The following is a 22,043-nucleotide window of genomic DNA, read 5'->3' as shown; positions in this document are numbered from 1 at the left end:
TTGCCTGTCTCCGAATTGCAGCGAAGATACCCGAAGGGAACTTGCTTCTATAGAGCGACCACTTTTTTTTTTACAACTGTTTTAGCGGGTTCGCCCTTCTCTTACGGAACGCCTCATTTCAATTGTTTTTCTTTTCATTAATTCATTAAATATATCAAATATGATATTTTCCCTAAATTTTCCGTCCTTTATATACAGTCACGTAAAAAAATTGCTACTGTACACTTTGTATGCCTCGTATGACGTGAACTGCAGTAAATAATACCGCTACTATGATAACTTAATGTTATAAAATAATTTAAAAAAAAAAAGTAACAAATCAGGAAAATTCTGAAGTATAAAAAGATGTTCACCATAACGGGCGTATACATGCATTTTATTAATGTAAGGATTTAATTCTGGAAGTACTATATATAATTAAGATAGGCTATATTAATATTTTTTGCGTTTAACGAAGAAATGGCGTATATAAGTAAAACAATTCAATACAACTGTCAGAATGTAATGTATATAAACGTAGTGCAATTAAGGTTAAGTATCTCTTAAATATCCAATATGTACTCCCTGATAAATACACTGCATTGAAATCTATAGGAAGCTGAGTGGATCTAGGAAATTCAGACGAGATGATAAATTTCGTCTTAACCTTGACTTCAAACCAGATTGAATTTCCAATCTTTCGGATAGTCGATACAGTCATTCTCAACTCATTGTGTATCAGTAACAGAAATGTGTAGCAAAATAATATACAATGTTCTAATATTAATATTGTACTTGTCATAATCGCTTACTACATCTACAAGACAGTCTGACGCCGTGTCCTAAGTAAATGCGAGCACGAGCGATGAGGGCACCGCGTTAAAACACACATCGCGAATATCTGTGAGGAAAAGCGAAGGTGTCCAATGTAACTGCGTATGGCAGTTTTTAATGCAAAATATCGATTTTTAATGATCGACGTGGACGCATATGGAAAAGACAATTATGCATGAATATTTCATAACTCAGCTATTTATCAAAACATAGAAAATGACTCTTTATCTTTACAAAAAGTTACGCAGGTACTTAACTTCGAAAAAAAAAAGACTTAATTTTTATTCATAGGAGACAAAGCTTATCCTTTAAGAACATATCTAATGAGACCCTATACTAGAAGATAACGGCCTCATATTTCAATTACCGTTTATCGCTTTGAAGAATGACTTACAGAATGGAATGTTGTTGAAATCTATTGAAATTATTGTAGAAAATGCATTTCATATTGTAAAATAATTTTCCATAGCGCTATAATTGACAAGGATTGAATAGGATACTTCTACCAATGTCTCGGAAGATAATGCGACGCAAGGATATCATAATTTCCAGCACTCGAAGGCAAACAATCGTACGTCGAGAGCAGCAGAAAATGTGCGAGACACCTTTTATCAATAAGTTTAATTGAAAGTAATTTAATGTTTAAGTAATCTCATTATCACGGGTTTTGAAAATAATAAACATTGATTAAAACCTATATAATTACATATTTACTTATTTTAAACTTAATTGAATATCCCGTACTGTCAGCTACAAAGTTCCATTCTTTGTCAATAGCTAAACGATCCTTGTACTGAGGGTTTTTTTGTTCCACAATACATTTCTTGTTTATACTTCGGAAATTAACACTTCAATTAGTATTGCTTGCCGGACGACATCTGCGGTGAAAATCAAACCGTTTTAAATTCCAAACAATGCGTGCGGTACGGCTTCGCAGCATCGTATGAATCGCACGCGTCTCGTGTTCACATTGGACAACTCCATTTATTACACACAGATTGACTGTGAACGTCAACCGTAGTAAACGCATCGCACCGCACGCACGCACCGCCTTGCCCGCCCTAACCCTGGATATGGCGTGATTCTGCATTAGGCTGCGGTTACGGAACAAATAGCGGCTAGTTGCGCGACCCAGCTCTAGCTAGAGCTACTTTATATTAACATTACTCTGAATGGAAGTGTTTTAAATTCTCATTTTTCAACGCGCTAGTTGGCATTACCTAGCGCTCGCTATTTACCTTATGAGCGAGTCTTTAGGTCTGGACGGGTTTGCAGAGAGGTAAGCAGAGAGGTAATCATGGATTGTGAAAAATTAGTAAGCGAAGTGCAGAAACGACGCTCTTTGTGTGACATGAGGGACAAAGAATATAGTAACAGAAACAAAACTGCAGAAATGTGAGAAGAAATAGCTAAAGAATTGTGCAGTACATTATGCTAATTATATTAAATTAAATGATAAACACTTTCATTTTTCACATTGAAATATTGCGCTTAGGCTACTATATTGCTACAGAGCGCAGTCCTTTGAAGCATTGAAACCATTTTTGTTTACATTTGGAAAACATTATGAAAATATTTAACATTGTCTTCCATAACGATGTTGAAAAACAATTTGAAAACAGTTAGCATTGTCTTCCATGACGATGTTTGGTCATGGAAGATAATGTTAAATGTTTTCGTAATTGAAGATTATAATTTCTTGATAAGCGTTCTGCCTATAATGAAGCAAATGCACGATATTCAAAAGTTAAATATAGGATGAAAATGAGTGCATTTGATTTGGAAATAATGACTGCATCACAGCCAGTTTCCTCGGCCACTGGAATAAGCAGTAATGTATAATCATTTCATTCACCTCTTCTTGCAGCAAGACTATCTAATTGAGAAAGCAATAACCAAGAGGGAAATAATAATGGTAGTGAAAATTTGACGAGATTTTGGAATTTAAAGTAAACTATCTTCATTACATTATCCGAAAGAAAATTTTATTTTATTTTATTACATTTTATAATTTAAAGCAAACTACCTTGTGCTATATTTACTGTATAATATGAAAGAAAATTTTATTTGATTTCAGTTCAGTTCAGTTAGAATTTATAGGAATAAAAGAAAGAAAATTTGTTTTGATTATATTTTAGAATTTGAAGAAAACTATTTTGGACTATATAACATGAAAGAAAATTTGATTTGATTATATTTTAGAATTTAAAGCAAAGTACCTTGTACTATATCGACGGAGTTTAGATAAAAGTGCTTATTCCTCATTTTTTTAAATGTGACGTTTTTTGCTGTAATTAGTTAAAATGTAATTACAAAACTGAAAATATGTTCCTTGACAATTATGTTTACATTACTTCATATAACGTAACCAATAATAGTGTGTTAAAATTTAATTATAGTTGTTTCTGAAAAAAAAAAAAAGAAAATCTTTTGTGGGATAAGCCCTTTTTCTGGATACCGTCGATATAATATGGAAGAAATTTTCATTTTATTTGGTTAAATTTTAGAATTTAAAGGAATCTAACTTATACTATACAATACGAAAGAAAATTTTATACATCATTTGAGTTAGTTATAAGATGAAAGAAGATTTCATTTGATTGAGTTGCTTATATTTTAGAATTGAAAGGAAACTGTCTTGTACAAACCCAGAAACAAAATTTGGGGCACCTGAATTTTATTTCTGGGTTTGTACTGTACAGAGTGAACCATAAAAAATGTCATTAATTTGAAGGGGTTATTCTTTGAGGTATTTCGAACGAAAATGTTGAATACAATTTTACTTGTTTTTGCTTCCTTTTCGAGATAAAAATTGTTTTATATGAAACATTTCATAGCGTGTTTTGAGAGAACCATTGATTTAATTCCCAATATGCTCAGTAAATTTAATAGAGACATTATTTACGATTCACCTACTATAATATTAAAGAAAATTCTATTTGATTAGAATTTAATGCAAAATACCTTGTACTATGCAATATGGAACAAATTTTTATTTCATTTGGTTATATTTTAGAATTTAAATGAAAGTATCCTGTACTATATAATATGAAATACCTTTTTATTTTATTTTATTTTACTTTATTTTATTTATTTTATTTTATTTTAGAAGTTAAAGGAAACTGTATTAGATGCAAGAAACTATTATAATTATTATGAAATAGTTAAATTAAAAAAAAATCCCGTACCTCTTTGTTAATACAAGTTTCTCTTTTGGTGAAATGGGATGTTTTCTATTTGTTGTAATATTGTTTTTTTTTTTTTTTTTGTCTAATTTAAGGTATAGTAAAATGTAACTGGTTTCATCCTATAATTAATATTCGAAAAATCTTTGTTCGTCGTCTTTAAATATTCTATGCAAATGATGAAATTCACCTAGTTCACGTCGCTTTTCATAAATTGGATGTACGGAATGCCTTCGTCTATGCAAATATCTCGATTTCAGAACACGAACACGAGCGCTGCTCATTCGGTCTCAAATTTTCTTAATACTACTGTATCTCCTTTTTTTTTACATTGTTTGTATTATTTTATTTCCATTTCTCTTGTTTGTTTGTAATTATATTCTTTATTCTGTATATTTAAATTTAAATAAATAAAATAAGTGTCTAGTTCTACAGAAGAAGAAAAAAAATATAAAAATAACTCTTTACTTACAGAGAAATTCATTGCTTGTACACTATTCAGTGACATCAGGTGTCTTTTGTGCGATGAAGTGTTGGTTGTGTATAGCAACGATTGAGATAAGAGGTCAGAAGGTTTGTGTTATCTGTGTATTGAGTAATTGAACTGCCGAGAACTCGCTCAGATAAACATCCAGTCTACTAACGAAAACAAGCGCAAAAGCATTAGCACGACAAGTCTCTAGTAGAAGCGAGTTGTTTCGTAACCGTACCCTTACACCACAAAGCAAAGATTGAAACCATAATACAGCGTAAGTAATCACCGCCTTCTGTTAATATCACCTTGTGCATATGAGACGTGATCAAATGAAACCCATTCAAGTTGATTTATAAACTTATTTATTAGGTTATACGAGAAGAATAAGGAAAACTGGATCTTAAAATTGATATAAAAACTGAATACTTATTAATAAAATTGTAGGAAAGGGAAACTATTCAACTCCAGAAAATGGTGCAGTCAAGATATATAAAATAGCCACTTACTTCTATTTACACGATTTTTTTAACTTTGTTTTTGTCCTTTTACATGAGATAAAGAACGAAGCGCAGTACGTCTCCTGATCCATATATTCAGTAGAAAGTAAATGCTATTATGTATAATTATAATTATACTTTTCGTTGCAAATATTCCAAGTACAAACAGCCTACAGGCCAAACCATTGGTTCCCAACCGGTGTGTTGCGCAGCCCCATGAAATGTGTCGCGAAATTTTGGAATTGAAAAATAAATGTTATGCCATCCAGGAAGTCCTTTATAACGGATTTTTTATTTACAACGAAGTCTTTGGTATGGTACATTTTATTTTGAGACAGACTTTACCAATGGAACGTGAAAACAACAATGCTCCGTTTAATTTTTTTGCCTGGTGATAATTCGAATGAAAGTGAACACCTCCAACAATGTTTAGTAATTCGTTTACTCTTCCCACTTATTAATAAACACGAGTTTAGAATCGTCAGAACATATTGGTCAATTTCAGAATTTATACGTGTGAGCGGTTGATAGTGCGACTATTTTATCAAAAATGCTTTATTAGATTTTATCATGGACAAAATTTTAATTAAAAAAATTCAATCTGAATCAAGTTCTGGGTTAGATGCTAATTTAAATAATGTGAGCGAAAGTTCCCTTCAAGTTTCGCAAAAACGTGCTACGTTTCGTAAATATTATAGTGATGAATACTTGCAGTTAGGTTTTACGTGGCGTGGAGATGAATATAAACAAAATCCCGAGTGTTTTATATGCGGAAATGTTTTGTCAAATCAGTCGCTGGTGTCGAATAAACTAAAAATACATTTAGAACTGCCGTTTTCAACGTCATACTTAAGTGAATCAGCATTAAATCTATCATGAAAGTAGAGAACTCTAAACAAAGTAATAGATTGCTGCATCTTGAAGATGATTTATATGTTGGCCTGTCAATCATAAGGTCACATATAGAAAAACTTTATACGACCCACCAAGCGCAGACTTCATATTAATTTAAATAAGTGAGTTTTAAAAAACGATAATAAAAATATTTTATCGGACATCCAGAATAGACAGGTTAAGATTTTTGATACTACCTTTGTTTTTTTTTTTCTGTCACTCAAGTTGCTCCTTTTTTTTTAAATAGAATTTTCGATTGCGTGTTAACATCGACCTATTTACAACACTGGATGTCCGACAGTACATAGAAAATGTTATTATTGCTCTTTTCTGACGGAACGCTCTGGAACGGCATTCCGGCAACTTTTTGTTACATTTTTCATCATGGAATCTAAATATGTGTGAATAACTATGTTTTTAATAGGCCTATTATTTTTCTTTGAATTCCGCTTAGACCTCGAAAGTCTTAGTTGGACGGAAAGGAGGTTAAAAACGACAAAATTCCCGTGCAGTGAACGTAATCATCTCCCCTCCGCTATAAAATATTCTACACAGAGTTTTTATCTATATTAATTTCCGCTCTCTTTGTCTCTCTCTCTCTCCCTCTCTCTCTCTCTCCCTCTCTCTTTTTTCCCTCGCCTCTCTCTCTTTGGTGATGGGTGACAGCCATACTCAAGGATGCAGTGAAATCTTGCAAAATTGCAAAATCTTCTGGGCAATAAATTCTTAGTGTCGGGAGTAAAAAAAACCAACGTTAGACTCTGCGATGCGGTCTGTGACATAACAAACCTAACAAGGGAGTCCACAAAAATGACTAAGTAGTAATAATAATTGAGGAGCGTTTTTGTTAAACTCGATAGATGCAAAATTTTGAGAAAATGATTTATATATCACAATCATATGATGTTTAGCTTCTGTATCACCCTATGTAGTCAGATTTTGCATAACTCGGTTCATACCGTGCGTAGAGGATGATTAGAAATATCCTTCCCACAACATGAACTGTGTATACAATAAAACTCGTCTTCTGAGAAAAGTAGTTTTGTGCATCTATCGACTTTAGCTCCTCAATTGATGGCACAAATGACACTGGTCAACACAATCCCACACAGCTGTCACCAAGTTACACTCCAATATAGTAATCAATGCCATATCTCCACGGTACGACGCTCCATATCTTAATGACCATATGAGACTGGCCAACAATGTTGTGGATCGCTTGGAAGCTCTAGGTAACCAAACGCAGGACACTAGTAATAACAAAAGCAACTGTTCATACTATCCACATGAACCACAAACCCCATCTGTACACTAGGCATGGCCTTCACTTGAATAGTGCAGGAAAATCTCGTCTGTGTGAATACACGTAACTCGCCCACAGGAACAAATAGCACGCAAGAAACCTGAGCAAAGAACTTTTTAGTTGTGGTTGGTCAAGTTTACACCCAGTGAGTCTAATATTCTAATACAAATCAATGGATCAAACTTTTTCGACAAGTGGCTAGTGTGCGAGAACAGATAGTTACCCATGCACTATCACACCAACGCGAAATATTCGCAGGCGTGGCGGCGACGAATATTTCGCGTATGCAGTGGCAACGAAATTCGCACGTTACCCCACACCAACGCGAAATATTCGTAGCGCTGACGGAGACCAAATTTCGCGTATGCAGCGGAATATTATGTCGTAGCTCATACGATAGTCAATCAATCGCACTGCTACTCTTATAATTGGCAGGTCAATGTCTGAGGAAAGCATGGAACAAATTTTTAAATCAAAATTCTCTTAAAACGCGGGGGGGGGGGGGAAGATACTAACTTCGAAGTAATCTGTTGAAAATAGACATTTACACCTTCAAAAGTGGTTAGCGGCAAACTTTTTTATTTTTCACGTTAGATGGGGGGTCAAAGCGAGTGAAATGTTGAGAAAGAATGGAAATTACTTTTAAAAGTTGCCGCTATTCAAAATCTTTACTAATTTTCAAGTTACGGCGAGTTAAAGAAAAGAGTATTTTCACTTGGCGAAGAACTCAAGACAACCTCTTGTCTTAATACAGAAATCTTCGCTCTGATTTCAAATCCGCTTACAAAATACTTCCATCGCTTAAATTGTATTAATTATATGTTTTGAAATGTAATAATAAATATTAAAAATAAAATATGCAATTAAAATATAAATAATGCAATTAAATTTTAAAATAAGTGTAATCAAAATATTAAAATAATTGTAATTGCAATATTAAAATAAATGTAACTGAAATATTAGAATGCATTTAATTAAATTATTAAAAGAGAAGAAAATGGAGAACGATGGTACCTAGAATTTAGACAGTCCTAGATGTTGTGCTTACAATTGCAAACGTTGTCAAAGAACTTCTAGCTCTGGAGGAGAGAACATATAGAAAAAAGAAAGAAGTGTGAGTGAGAAAGTAAAGTCTACGTAGAAAAAAAAATAAGTGCATCAGAAACAAGAAGTTAAAGATATCTGTAAACATAAATTACCTATGAAACGAATATTCAGACAATCCCTCATAACATGAATTACCATCCCAGCACATATAAATAATAGAAAATAATGAAATGAAAATAAGAGCTCCTTTATTGATAATATATTTTTTATTCCTACTTAGAGAGATGACATTGGAAGATTCTCGATCATTTAGAAATTTTCTAGGAATTGATGAAAGTACGTTCAACGAACTCCTAACATGATATAAATCATTCTAGTGCCGTGAAATCAATATATTCACATTTGGAAACAATTATTTTACTTTAATTGTCCGCGTTTCTATTATAATGTAATGTAATACGTTTAAACCCCCTCAATAACATACGTTTAAAGTTTTTTTATCACTAGATACAAAAAGAAAACTATACTGGCATTTATTAAACTTTTTAGCAAACTAATACTCCCTTGAATGTGGCTACATTCACTAAAATGCGTTCCCAATGATCATAAAATTCATACAGTATTTGTAGTTCTAAATATATGATCGTCTCGTCTTTTCTAACTTTTCCTTGATTCTGTTACAATGCATCCTTCAAGAGAAGGAAGACAAGACATGATGCCAAGTCTGAAATCTGAGAGGGGTTTGTTCCACAAGTAGTGATATTCACGTATAATTAATAAAATTATCCTGTTCATGTGTAAATGTATTCTCTAGGTGTGCATGAGCAACAAAGACGACTTGATGAAGCAGGATTTGCTAGGTGTAGATTTTTGCTAATTTTTTCGGCGATGTATGCAATAGAGGGGGAAAGGTACTGGCTACTCTACCCCATTATCTCCTGGCCTAGTTGCCTCATAAGAGGTGCCTTCTTGGTATTATTTGTGAGGTTCAGACCTGTCTTCGGACAGTTGACTAAACAACAATCCTATAATATTATATTTAATATTTAGAAATTAATTGCAAGTCGCTTATTTTAATATTATGTAGACAAATATCGCATAATAAAATAAACATTAAGTCTAAAACATTGATTGTTGTTGATGGAGCTGTAGTGACACCAAAAGAGAGTACTAATGTTGGGAAATACTGCGCGAATCCCTAAGGGTTAATGAAAGAATTAATAGGCCTGTTTATGTTTATTGAAACAATTCTTTTATACTAGCTAATATTATAAAAGTTCCTAGAGTATTTCATAAGAATAAAATATGAATGAGATTAGTTTTGACAAAAAAATGCTATTAAATGTAGGCTTATATATTTGCTTTTAAGAATGAAACCTTTCCTAAACTAAGATAATTATTAACTTTGGACTATGAAACCTTAGTAAGATGTTAAATAACACAAAGTTCATATAGGTGGGTTCTCTACAAATACATTTCTGTACTAAGTAATTCTATGATATTCTGAAGGACTGATAAAAGGCAACAAAGATGCGAATATGAAATTATTGCTTATATAGGCTAGAATTTTTCTCTTAAGATATGTTGAAGATGTGAATAACTTATCACTTTGATTTAATTCCAATTGGATTGCATCTCATATTGCCCTTTTTCCTTCCTTACTTACTTGTAATCCTCTAGAATAAATCGTATAAAACTGGACGTTTCCTTACAATTTCTCACATAACACCAACATGAAATTCGAGGCGGCAGCGAAAAAAACCGCGCAGGCGGAGAATCTAAATTTCAACGCTGTTTCGCAGACGTCCGGCGATACTTTCGCGTCGGTGTGGACACACTCATATACCGCAATGTACTCTGAGAGAGTGACAGCTTTCCGAAGTGGAACGTTCGCCACCGCTGCGAATATTTCGCGTCGGTGTGGGGAGGCCTTAATGTCAGCAGCTTTCGAAATTAAATTCCACAGATCGAAATCTTTTTCAACGATAACCATGCTGACATCGTGTGCTTTAGCGAAAACCATGTAAACAAGCAGCTTCTGGATTTAACTAGTATAGACAATTATAAATTAATAATTTCTTTTTATCGTTCACATTTCGAAAGAGGAATAACAATACAGTGCCGGAAAAATTAATAGCAACTCGGTTATTTTCACCTTCGGATTAAGTTATATCATGTTTTAATGTGACAGATGTTTAGAAAATAATACAATCTATATATTTTCTGAAAGCTTGTTTTATTTCCTTTCTAATGGTATGTAACAACTTTATTTCTGTCTGTTTACATGGCAGTCTGTGTAGCATTTGTGAATTGAAAACACAAAACCAAAATTTTGCACTTCATGGATTAGTTTCTTATCTCGGCACTAGTACTTGGTGGGATAGCCTTTTGACCTCACAACTTCTTGATACCTTCTTGGCATGCACTCTACTAGTCGTTGGAGAGTTTCCAGGGGCATTGCATGCTACCAGATGCTCACAATGGTCTCAATCAATTGCACTTTTGTTCAGGACTTCCTTTCTCTTATTTTATTCTTCAAAATCATCCACTAATTTTCAATAGGATTTACATCTGGTGAACTGCCAGGCCAAGACAGTGCTGTAACATATTCTTGCTCACGTAGGAACTCTTTGACCATTTTTGCACGATGGCAGGGTGCTGAATCGTCCTGAAAAGTGAATAGTTATCCTGCAAACAAATCCCTTACTGATGGTAACATCTTCTCCAAAATCTTCTTGTACTTCTCTCCGTTGACGGTAGATTCCAGGACATTGATATTCCCAACACCATTTTATGAGAAACACTCCCCAAAACATAACCACTGGTAGGAAATTTCACAGTTTTACAGTACATGCTGGATTCAGTGTTTCACTTGCCTTCCGAAACACTGTACAACCCCATCACTTCCACCAATGTTGATTTTAGATTCGTCACTGAAGAGAACTTTACGTCATTGCTCAGCTGGCCAGTGCTGATGTTCTTTAGCCCCTATAAAAGCTTCATACGTTGTTTGGTGAGCATTGGTTTCTTCACTGGCTTCTTGGACACCAAATCAAATTTTCGCAATATTTTCCTTACAGTTCTAGAACAAATATTAACCCCAGAAGTTTCCTTTCAATTTTCCGTAAGCTCTTACGAGTTAAAAAATCTGTCTTCCAAACATAAACGACGCGAAACATTGTCGGATCTGAGTGAAATTTTCAGTTTTCTGCCACATATTCGCGTTCTACTACTCATAACAGCACCCCTCTGTCGAAACTTAGCCAACTATCTCCCAATTGTACTTTTATTCACCCCTACAATTTGAGTTATCGCACTATTAGTTTTGCCACATTCACTTAATGTCACTATCTGTGCAGCCTTTCTTGGTGTTATATCATATTTTTTACGCATTTTTTTAATTAGAATTTGTCAATCAATCTCTTTCAGTCGCAAAAACACAACAGGTAATCACGAAAAATTCCTGTGAACATTCATAGGGATTATTAACAGACAAGCAGGAACAGAAGGCAGACATTAGCAACTGTATGCACTACAGAAACATCTGTGGACAATGAATAAAACTAGCAAAAGCATTTCGTGCCATTTACTGCCATCTGGCAGCACATTACACACTAACCCATAACATGCAAAATTTTGGTATTTTGCTTTCAATTAACAAACGCTATACAGATAGCCATATAAACAGCCATAAAAGAATTTGTTACATACCATTAGAAAGGAAATAAAACAAGCTTTCAGAAAATATATAGATTGTATTATTTTCTAAACATCTGTCACATTAAAACATTACATAACTTAATCTGGAGGAAAAAATAACCGAGTTGCTATTAATTTTTCCGGCACTGTATTTAGTTGACACGTATCCCTTTCGAAATTCACTGAAACACTACCTAGCAAATAACTGCTTTCATGCTGCACGAATATTTGAGAACGGTTGTACAAACTGAATAATTGCCGGTTTCACCAACCTTTGTTATCATTATAACGTATCGTTAAATAATTTCATGACGTGTTAGTCAGTGTTTGTTTCCACCAAGCATCATTATTGCTAACGCATCTTTAAACTCGTCGTTAATTTCTTAGGACCTATTCGTCGCGTTAAAACAGTGATGATGCTTTAAGAAGTCAACAATACGGCAGACGTATTTGATGCTGAAATTCTTTATTTAGAACTTCAACATAATGGCGAACTTATATGCTGTAATAATACTCGGAATAATCATTTTGAAGATTTAAGTGATAAAGAATTCCACGAAAGCTATACATTAAGGAAATAAGTAGTAAGAATGATTCTAGAAGAAACTGAATATAGGTTAGAGTACAACAGATATAAACTTCCCACTTAACGCCTCTTCAACAGATTTTTCTCGCTTTAAGATAATGTTAAGCGAAATTTTGAAATAATAATTGGTGATATGAACGTGGTGTCAAAAGCTGTATTGTCTAGATATATGAATAAAGTATCAACATTACGACCACAATAGTAATTACTTTTGTAATAGACCTGTAGCTAGATTTGCTGTTGTCATTGACAACGATAGATTGTGTACATGTTCCAATCGTATCTTTTGGCAGTAAAAGATTCTGCAATAGAAGATCCTATTTTTCATTGAATATTCAAACAATTTTATAGGCCTATGTAAAGCTCAGCGTAGAATAATTGTGGCTAAACTAGCGGTGAGGTAGTTTCCTTCATACTCTGCTTATACACCTTGCACATACGAATCTGTGACAGTTTAGGTTCGGTTAGTTTAGGTGTTTGTTATGCCTTTGCATATACGATCAACTGCTTCTCCACAAAAAAAAAAAAATCCAACGATTTTTACTTTCGAAACCAGCAGAACTTCTTCAGAGCTAGTTGATTGAAATTGTAGTAGGTTAGAATACGATATATAGGAATCACCCGCTTAACGCCTCTTCAACAGATTCTTCTCGCTTTAAGATAATGTTATGGTGAGTACACGATAGCATAACATTCCAAAGGAGGATGCCTTTTTTAAATGAAAAAAGTGCAAAGATGTTTTCTTTTAGGAGACAGTGGATACCCCTTAAAATCCAATTTAATGACGGCTGTCCTGAATCCTGCCACACAAGCAAGGTAAAGTTGTTAGAGGGTACATAAATCTGCATGAAATACAGTGGAAAAGTAGTATGAAATTTATGGAGGAGATGATTTCCCGGCCTAAATTTAGGCCTAAAAACAACTGCTTAGAATGTTTTGTATATAGGGGAGAGTCGGGTAGTATCGGACATCGGGTAATATCGGACAGTGAGTTTCTTTCATCTACCACACGATGATAGTACCTGATTGACATGGTTACGTTTCTGTGATGTCGCATAGAGAAACGTAACCATGTCATTCAGGTACTACCATATGTTGGTAGATGAAAGAAACGCACTGTCCGATATTACCCGATGTCCGATACTACCCGACTCTCCCCTAAATAATTGTGGCATCAGTTCTGAAGCTGTCGACCTTGTCGTCCGCAAAATTTTCTTATATGTCCTTTAGAAGTTTCAATTTAACTGCTTCGCATTCCTCCTATTTATTGGAAGCATCTGTTTTCTTTCTTTTTTTTAATCACGGTATGACAACGTACTGTAGGCCTATTTAGAAAGAATATCAAGAACTAAGAACTTGTAGATGTTCTTAAAATGCCCATACTGCTTCTTATCCGTCTGACCATGATTGTTTCCCCATGCCAAAAAAAGCCAGCCATGATCATTATGTAACCAATCAAATTAGCGACTTCAAAGCCATTGTCGTATGAGAATAAAACACACAAGATACAATACAAAATCCCCACGTTAGTAAACGCAGGTTAATTTTAAAGAAACGAGGCTTGGTGAAACAGTTAACTTTCGAAGGTCTCGTTAAAATTAAACGACCCGTTTCATGACAAGTCGTCTGTGCTGATTTAAACAAGCTTGGTGAAACCACCCATAAATATTGCTGCTCGTCGTTCAGCACATTTTTGTTACTGGAACTGAGTTCACATAGGTTCCATTCAGACTTATTTATTCATTCCTAACTTGAATATAATATTTAGTGGCTACCAAACCCCAGGCCTTTTAACAATATGAATACCGGTAATCGTTTATCGAGTGAGTTAACCAAAATATTGCAACGAACATTTATTTTCCTTAATTTTGTTATTCAGTTATTTTATATCACATGCGTTAGTTTAGAAAAAGATTTATATAATGTGTGTATGTATGTATGTATGTATGTATGTATGTATGTATGTATGTATGTATGTATGTATGTATGTATGTATGTATGTATGTATGTATGTATGTATGTATGTATGTATGTATGTATGTATGTATGAAGTCTATATACAACAGCATGCTCCACCACTAGTTCCAGCAGTACCGATACTACATGCCTTGGTTTATATTTGACAATACGAATATATCTATATACAATATTAACATGTCATGAATACTTCCTTGCTAACATTTATCTAGTCATTATTCCTATTTACACTTCATTGAAATGTACTGTTCATTGATTATAACATTGACTTATCCTAACAAGTTATGGTTCTTATTTGCATTACTTAAATTATAACTGTTCGTTACTCATCCTAATAAGATGTGGTTCCTATTTACACATATAACACTGACTAATTCTGACAAGTTGTGATTAACATTTACACTCATTTAAAATAATATAATTAATTGATGAACTAGTGGACTTACTCGTGTTAAATATTCAAGTGTTAAAAGTGGTGTACGCAAGATTCAAAATGGAGTGAAATAATATAATATCCATTACAATCCTCTTCAGTTATTTCTATTTACACTTACATCACTGACTAATTCTAACAAGTTATGTTTCCTATTTTATGTCTTTGTTATGTCTTTCTATTGTAGTTTTCCTAGGTCTATACTATTTGCAAATTAATTGATTAATTGTTTTGTATACTTATTAGCTAATTTGCTAAAAAGCGGAACCCTCGCAATCTAGTAATAGAAGTCACACTTGAATCTTCGATAATCCTAATACAAAAGAAGCTGAAGTTATGTTGGCAAATTTGTAACGTTGAAGATTATATAAAAGTCAGAAGATGTTACAAATGTTCCAGATACAGCCATAGAGCCCAAGAATGTCATGGAGATGAAACTTTTCCACTCTGTGCGGGTAATCATAAGCATGTATGTATGTATGTATGTATGTATGTATGTATGTATGTATGTTTTTTTCATGAGTTGCTGTATAACTGCATGCCCCATTACGAATGTAATACTACATGCATGAAGCCTATTCCAAATTTACAAATTGTTTTAAGTTTTCCTCCCTAGATCACTCTTATTTGGTGTCACTTTTGTTGTTTATAGCTTGTAATATAGAATTTGCTACTTTCACTGTCACTTTGAGCTTGATCTAATTTGTAGCATGTCAAAGTTTAACCTATTTACAAGTTTTGCAATTTCACTGTCACTTTCACTAACCTATTTACAAGTTTGGTAATTTCACTTTCACTTTCACTAACCTATTTACAAGTTTTGCAATTTCACTGTCACTTTAAGTTTGATGTTTCACAGAATTGTGAAGTCTATACCGCGGACGAAGGTCGAAAATATTTGGAGGTAGTTGGAGGCCAGTGCTTCGCACGTTGTTGGCCACTTGCCTCTGCTTCTTTGATTTTTCTTATCATGGTGTTCCTTTGTCTGGTCACTATGCTACAATCAAATATTACATGATTGACTGTTTGTTCCTGCTGTCCGCATGGGCATATGGGAGACTCTATTATTCTAAATCTGTGGAGATATGCCCTCAGCTTCCCGTGTCCTGTTGTCATTGCTGTGAATTTCGGGGAAATGGGTACCTTTCGGCTCAACCTCCTCTTGACTGAGGGAAAAAAAGGCTATGCTTATCCTTCCTTTCGTCGAATTGGACCATTGTTGCTGCCACATGTCGAGCCCCCTCTCCTTCTCTCGTGTCAGAATAACTTCTCTTGGTGTTTTGTTGTAGACGATGTCACTATCCACTAACGCCGCTGTTTTCGCCAATCTGTCTGCTAGTTTGTTACCCCCCCCCATTATACCGGAATGTCCCTTGACCCAACCGAAGTGTATTATCCACTTGAATTGTTAATTATATAATTTTTGTTTTTATTCTCTCAATAATTCTGCTCCGTTTGGATTTATTACTCAGTAGGTCTAATGTTGTCTTGCTATCAGTGTATATGGCGACAAGCTTCTCTTCGTCTGATCGGTCTTGGATTCCTTGGAGCGTTTCTAGTACCTTTCACATTGCAAATTTGTTCAGCCTGGTTATTTGTACAGTTTTTGTGTAATTTGTATTTTAGATGGTGTGTTGGGTTCCCGTTCTCGAATATAATTCCTGCTGATCCTGCAATTTCTCCGGTTTTTCTACCATCGGTATACACTTCAGTTGGATATAGGGCTCCTTGTTCCACTTTGTGAATGACTGGTGATTGTGCAGGATGTCGCCAGTATTTAGGTTCCAGTGGGGAATCGTATTCCGCGTTGTTGACTCTCGTTGCCAGGTAAGTTTGTACTTTTCCTTCTATTGTTATGGCTATGGGGGGTACGCCAGCTAGTATGCAGGAGGCATCGTAAGAAATAGTCCGGTAGGCTTTGGTTATTTTGATGTTGATGAGCCGTTGTATCCTCTTGAATTTCGCGAGGTTCTTATTTTTCTTAATTGCTTCCGCCCACACTGGTGTTCCGTAAGTTAAAATAGGCACAACGGATCCTTCATAAATTGTCTTGAGCGATTTGTGACCTAAGCCCCATTGTAGCTTAGCTGTTCTTGCCAGTCTGTTTATCAAAGTGAGCGAGTTTTCTGCGACATGATCTATATGAGAAGTGAAGTTGAATTTGGTGTCTAGGTATATTCGAGACATAATCATGGCGGATTGTAGAGTGTGACGCTTGTATCGGCTCGTGAGTTCGCTTACTTTTTCGGAGGTGTTTGTAAGTTGTGTACGCTAGTTTTGTGTCAAATCAGTGTATTTAGCACTCAGTTCCTGCTTGCCTGAAAATGGGAAGGAGAAACCAAAAGCAAGAGGTTCCAGCTGCTGACGATGGTGTTAGGCGCAGTGTACAGGAAGCGTGGAGGGATCCCGCCATGTTGAATGAACTTGCCAACCTAATAAAGGACTCGGTGCGGGACGCGATAGTGTCGGAGTTAAAGGCCGCACTCGACAGAAACAGTGCTCTTATCGAGAAATTGGAAACGGTCTTAAAAGAAAAGGACGAGAAAATTTCTGTTCTAGAAGCGAAGTTGGAAGAAAAGCACGACTGCTTGGAGCAGTATCAACGCCGTCAGTGTCTGCGTATCTTCGGGGTGCCAGAGTCTGAAGGTGAGGATACTGACGCGATAGCAGTTGATGTCGCAGCCCAAATCGGTGTGGAATTGGAGTGCACGACATCGACAGGAGCCATCGTGTGGGGAGGAGAGGAGAACGCCCACGACCGGTGATCGTTAAGTTCGTGAGTTACAGGAAAAGAAGGGAAGTCTTCCTGAACAAGAAAAAACTTAAAGGTAAACCAATTACGATTAGAGAAGACTTGACTCAAGCCAGGCACAAACTGTTAAGACAATGTATTGACAAGTATGGCGTCACTAGTGTCTGGACAATTGATGGCAACATCTTTGTCAAAACTGGAGAGGTCAAGAGGCAGATTTCTCGTGCGTCTGACATTCACTAGTTCTGTTATGCGACTCGCCTGCACTCACAGATTATTTCTGATTTTATTTACTGTATTTCCTTTGATTTAGTGTTATAATTACTTTAGTATTATTCTAATTGATTTAGTCTAGTGTTATACTTATATTAACTTATTTACTATAACTTTTACTATATTATTAACTTTATTAATTTAATAATTAACTTTTTTCTCCTTATTTCTTTAGCATTTAGCACTGTAATCTTAAGTTATTATTGCTAGGAAATAGTTTAAAAACTTCAACTGCATTTAGGTTGGTACCATTGAGAACCAAAAGCAGCATGTTCACCCGACAGTCCCTCAGGTCAGTGTACAGAGACCGGTGCCCTCTATTAACACGAACAATAGCAACCCTACCTGCCCACTGCCCTGTACCGCAGACATACTCAAGGCTGCGCTTTCTTTCTCTCCTTTGTCACTTAATGTTGTTCACGTGAATGCACAAAGTCTGTTGTGTCATTTTGACGAATTTTCTTCTATCTTCTCACCTTTAGACATTCACGTTATTCTTATCTCCGAATCTTGGTTACATCCTAATCTTCCTTCCACTCTCGTAAACCTTCCTGGCTATACGCTTTGCCGTAATGACAGAGAGGGCAAGAGAGGCGGAGGGGTGGCTGGTTATATTAGATCCGATTTGCGACTTAAAATTATTCATAATTCTCCAAGCCAGTACTCTGCCAAACCCGAGTTCATGTTCATTGAAATTTGCACCTTATTCACAAAATGTCTAGTGTGTGTCGTATATAAACTCCCACATATATATGACGTAGATGATTTCGAAACCGCCTTACTAAACGTAACGCCGCAATATGAGAACGTTATAATCATTGGTGACTTCAATTCAAACTTACTTGACTCACATTCTAGTACGACTAAAAGACTTCAATCATTCTTTCAGTGCCTTGATATGGTAATCCTACCCCTAGCTCCGACACATCATATGGAAGGTACAGACACATTACTGGACTTGATAATTACTAACAATGCCGACAAAATACTGACGCATGGACAGTTGCCTGCACCAGGACTATCAGGGCATGATATCATTTATCTATCATTTAATCTGCAGTGTCCTAAATCGGCTCCCAGAGTAATTACTTACAGGAATATTAAAAGAATAGATGATATTGCACTGAAAGAAGACGCTGCACAACTTCCATGGCACATGATCTGGACATTACGAACTGTAGACGAGAAAGTAGACTTATTCAATACGTTAATACTTCAACTTTATGACAAACACGCACCATTAAAGACCAAACGTACCAGAAGAAACCCAGCCCCTTGGATGACGACTGAAATACGTAGCCTGATGTCCGAACGCGACTTAGCTTATAGAAAATACACCCGCAACAAAAACGACGAATATTTTAACTCCTATAAACACCTAAGAAATAGAACGAATCAACTAATAAGAAACGCTAAACTGAAATACTCCTACAAACTTATAGAACCCAACACAACCCCTTCCGAATTATGGAAAAATCTGAAGGTTATTGGACTTGGAAGGGCTAGTGAACAAGCAGACATTCCCATCCTACTTGACCGCTTGAACGAACACTTTGTAAAGGACCCGAGCTTGAACGACACAACGAAACAAGACACAGTTTTGCCTGACTCAGTTCCCCCAACTCGAGACAAATTCTATTTTACCGACGTCACTCCCATTGACGTAATGAAAGCCATCCGACGCATCAAGACAAAAGCCCAAGGGCCGGACAACATTAGCATAATACTTATACAGAAAATACAAGAGATAGTAATACCTACGATTGCACATATATTCAATAGTTCCTTAATCACTTCAACTTTCCCTAAAATATGGAAGCAAGCTTTCGTTCTTCCTCTTCCAAAAGTCAAAGTTCCCACCGACCCGAACGACTATAGACCAATCAGTATCCTGCCAGCCATTTCAAAAGCACTGGAAAGAATCGTACACAGACAAATTACTAACTACATGAACGAACACAAACTATTCGACGAGTATCAGTCAGGTTTCAGAGCTGGACACAACACAAGCACTGCTCTACTTAAAGTGACCGAAGACATTCGTGAAGCAATCGACTCTAATAAAGTAACAATACTAACACTTCTTGACCTTAGCAAAGCTTTCAACTCTGTAAATTTTGACCTGCTCACCCATAAATTGAGAAATATGTATTTGTCAGAGACTGCTGTGAGTTGGTTCGAATCCTACTTACGGAGAAGACAACAATGTGTTGTATCCGGGAATCGAAGCTCCTCCTGGCTTGACATAACATCAGGTATACCACAGGGGTCGGTACTCGGACCATTGTTGTTCACAATATATGTCAATGATATTACATCTCTTGTAAGGCATTGTAACTATCACTTGTATGCTGACGACCTTCAATGCTACATCTCTTCCCGCTTAGACCGAGTAAATGACGCTATAGATAAATTGAACGAAGACATTGACTCGATTGTGACATGGACAAAGAAACTCCGTCTTAAAATCAATCCTGGAAAGACACAAGCGATTATATTAGGACACAAACGGCAAACCGACGCTGTGAAACACCTCGACATTTCCCCTGTTAAAGTAAGTACAGTGCATATCCCTTTCAGTTCTTCAGTAAAAAATCTTGGCATTCACATGGATAATAATCTCAACTGGGACATGCAAATCACAGAAACCTGCAGAAAAGTATATTCTATTATCCATGTGCTAAAAAGGATAAATGTTCATCTCCCCTCTTGCTTAAAAAAGTCCCTTGTGCAGACACTTGCATTTCCCTATTTCGACTATGCGGACATTTTACTGACTGACCTCTCCAGCGACAACAAAATGAAACTTCAACGTGCTCATAATTTGTGTGTACGTTTTGTAAGCAATGTTCGTAAATATGATCATATTACCCCATCCCTGGAAGCAATAGGTTGGCTTAAACTAGATAAGAAAAGAAATTTACATTCACTTCTCTTTCTCTTCGAAATCTTGAACTCTTCTATTCCTTCGTACCTGTCGTCTCGCTTCACTTACCTTTCTTCCCACCATAATCTGAACACACGCTCCCGTCATGAAACAATACTAACAATACCATCCCATCGCACCTCCTCATACTCATCTTCTTTCACAATAGCCCTGCCAAGACTCTGGAATTCGCTACCTGCTAGCATCAGGGACTGTCGAAATAAAATTGAATTCAAACGAAAACTTACTAGGCACTTGGTCAGTAATTGATTACTTGTAAATAGTTTTTTTAATCTATCACAAAATATTTCAATATTCAGTAATTTCATCACTATACAATTTTGTTATTCTAGATTTAATTTGTAATTCAGTAAATATAAAATATTCTTTGTTTCTCTATGATAAATTATCTAGCTTTAATTATTCAGGTAATCTTTTCGTACTTTGATTTTATTGTAATTGTAAATTTAATACTAATTGTAATATTATTTGTAATTGTAATTGTAAATTTAATACTAATTGTAATTTTATTGTTGATATTGTAGTTGGAATCTCCTGGTAGAGGGGCAGAGAAGGCCTGACGGCCTTATCTCTACCAGGTTAAATAAATAAATAAATACTAATACTAGTACTATATTCCTAAGTATTTAATTTCCTCAGTCTGAGCCAGCCTTTTATGGTTCAAGTAAATGCTGACATTTCTGTCCTCGTTCCTTTTCCTTGTTATGAAGAGAGTCTTAAATGTTTTGGCGTTAAATTCTATTTTGTTTTTAGTTGCCCAGTTCTCGATCTTCTTGATGTCTTGGTTTGCGGTTTGTTCTACTTCTAATCCCAATTTCAGTTTGGTTGAGAGGCTTTCCCCTCTACTCACACTCTCTACCGTCAGTGAAGGGGAAGGTGCTACAGTCCGTCGTAAAAACGTTCGACTAATTGACTTACAACACAAAGTGTCAAAATCTATATTTCGAAAGTCTATACCAAGAAGTCAATTCTATTTTTATTACTGTCTATATCAATAATTTGCATATTAAAATATTTAATGAGTTCAATATACGACAGTTACTTGTAACGTAAGAAGAAATAAATACTAAAACAGGCGTACAACTGACATATTAAATTTAAGTATTTCGATCTTAATAAGCATAGGTCTACTGAACCAGTAGTAATGCGTTTCTACGTTCAG

At 35.3% G+C, this 22,043-nt stretch overlaps 1 protein-coding gene across 4 annotated transcripts in view; it reads left to right on the top strand.

Moving 5' to 3' along the window:
- Positions 1 to 1,498: 1,498 nt before the first annotated feature.
- Positions 1,499 to 22,043, top strand: part of LOC138698911 (odorant receptor Or2-like) — a 75,847-nt gene continuing 55,302 nt past the window's right edge. The window contains exon 1 of one of the 4 annotated variants that reach the window (XM_069825133.1): positions 1,499 to 2,092. The gene's annotated coding sequence lies outside the window, so the exon portion shown is untranslated. Of the gene's footprint in view, positions 2,093 to 4,617; positions 4,748 to 22,043 lie in introns of those variants that run through there. The other 3 variants (XM_069825118.1, XM_069825110.1, XM_069825125.1) reach the window with 3 other exon arrangements.

Source organism: Periplaneta americana, chromosome 1 (assembly GCF_040183065.1).
Source record: "Periplaneta americana isolate PAMFEO1 chromosome 1, P.americana_PAMFEO1_priV1, whole genome shotgun sequence".
Lineage (NCBI taxonomy): Eukaryota > Metazoa > Arthropoda > Insecta > Blattodea > Blattidae > Periplaneta > Periplaneta americana.
The sequence above is the reverse complement of the archived record's forward strand: the minus strand, read 5'-3'. Positions and strand labels throughout refer to the sequence as shown.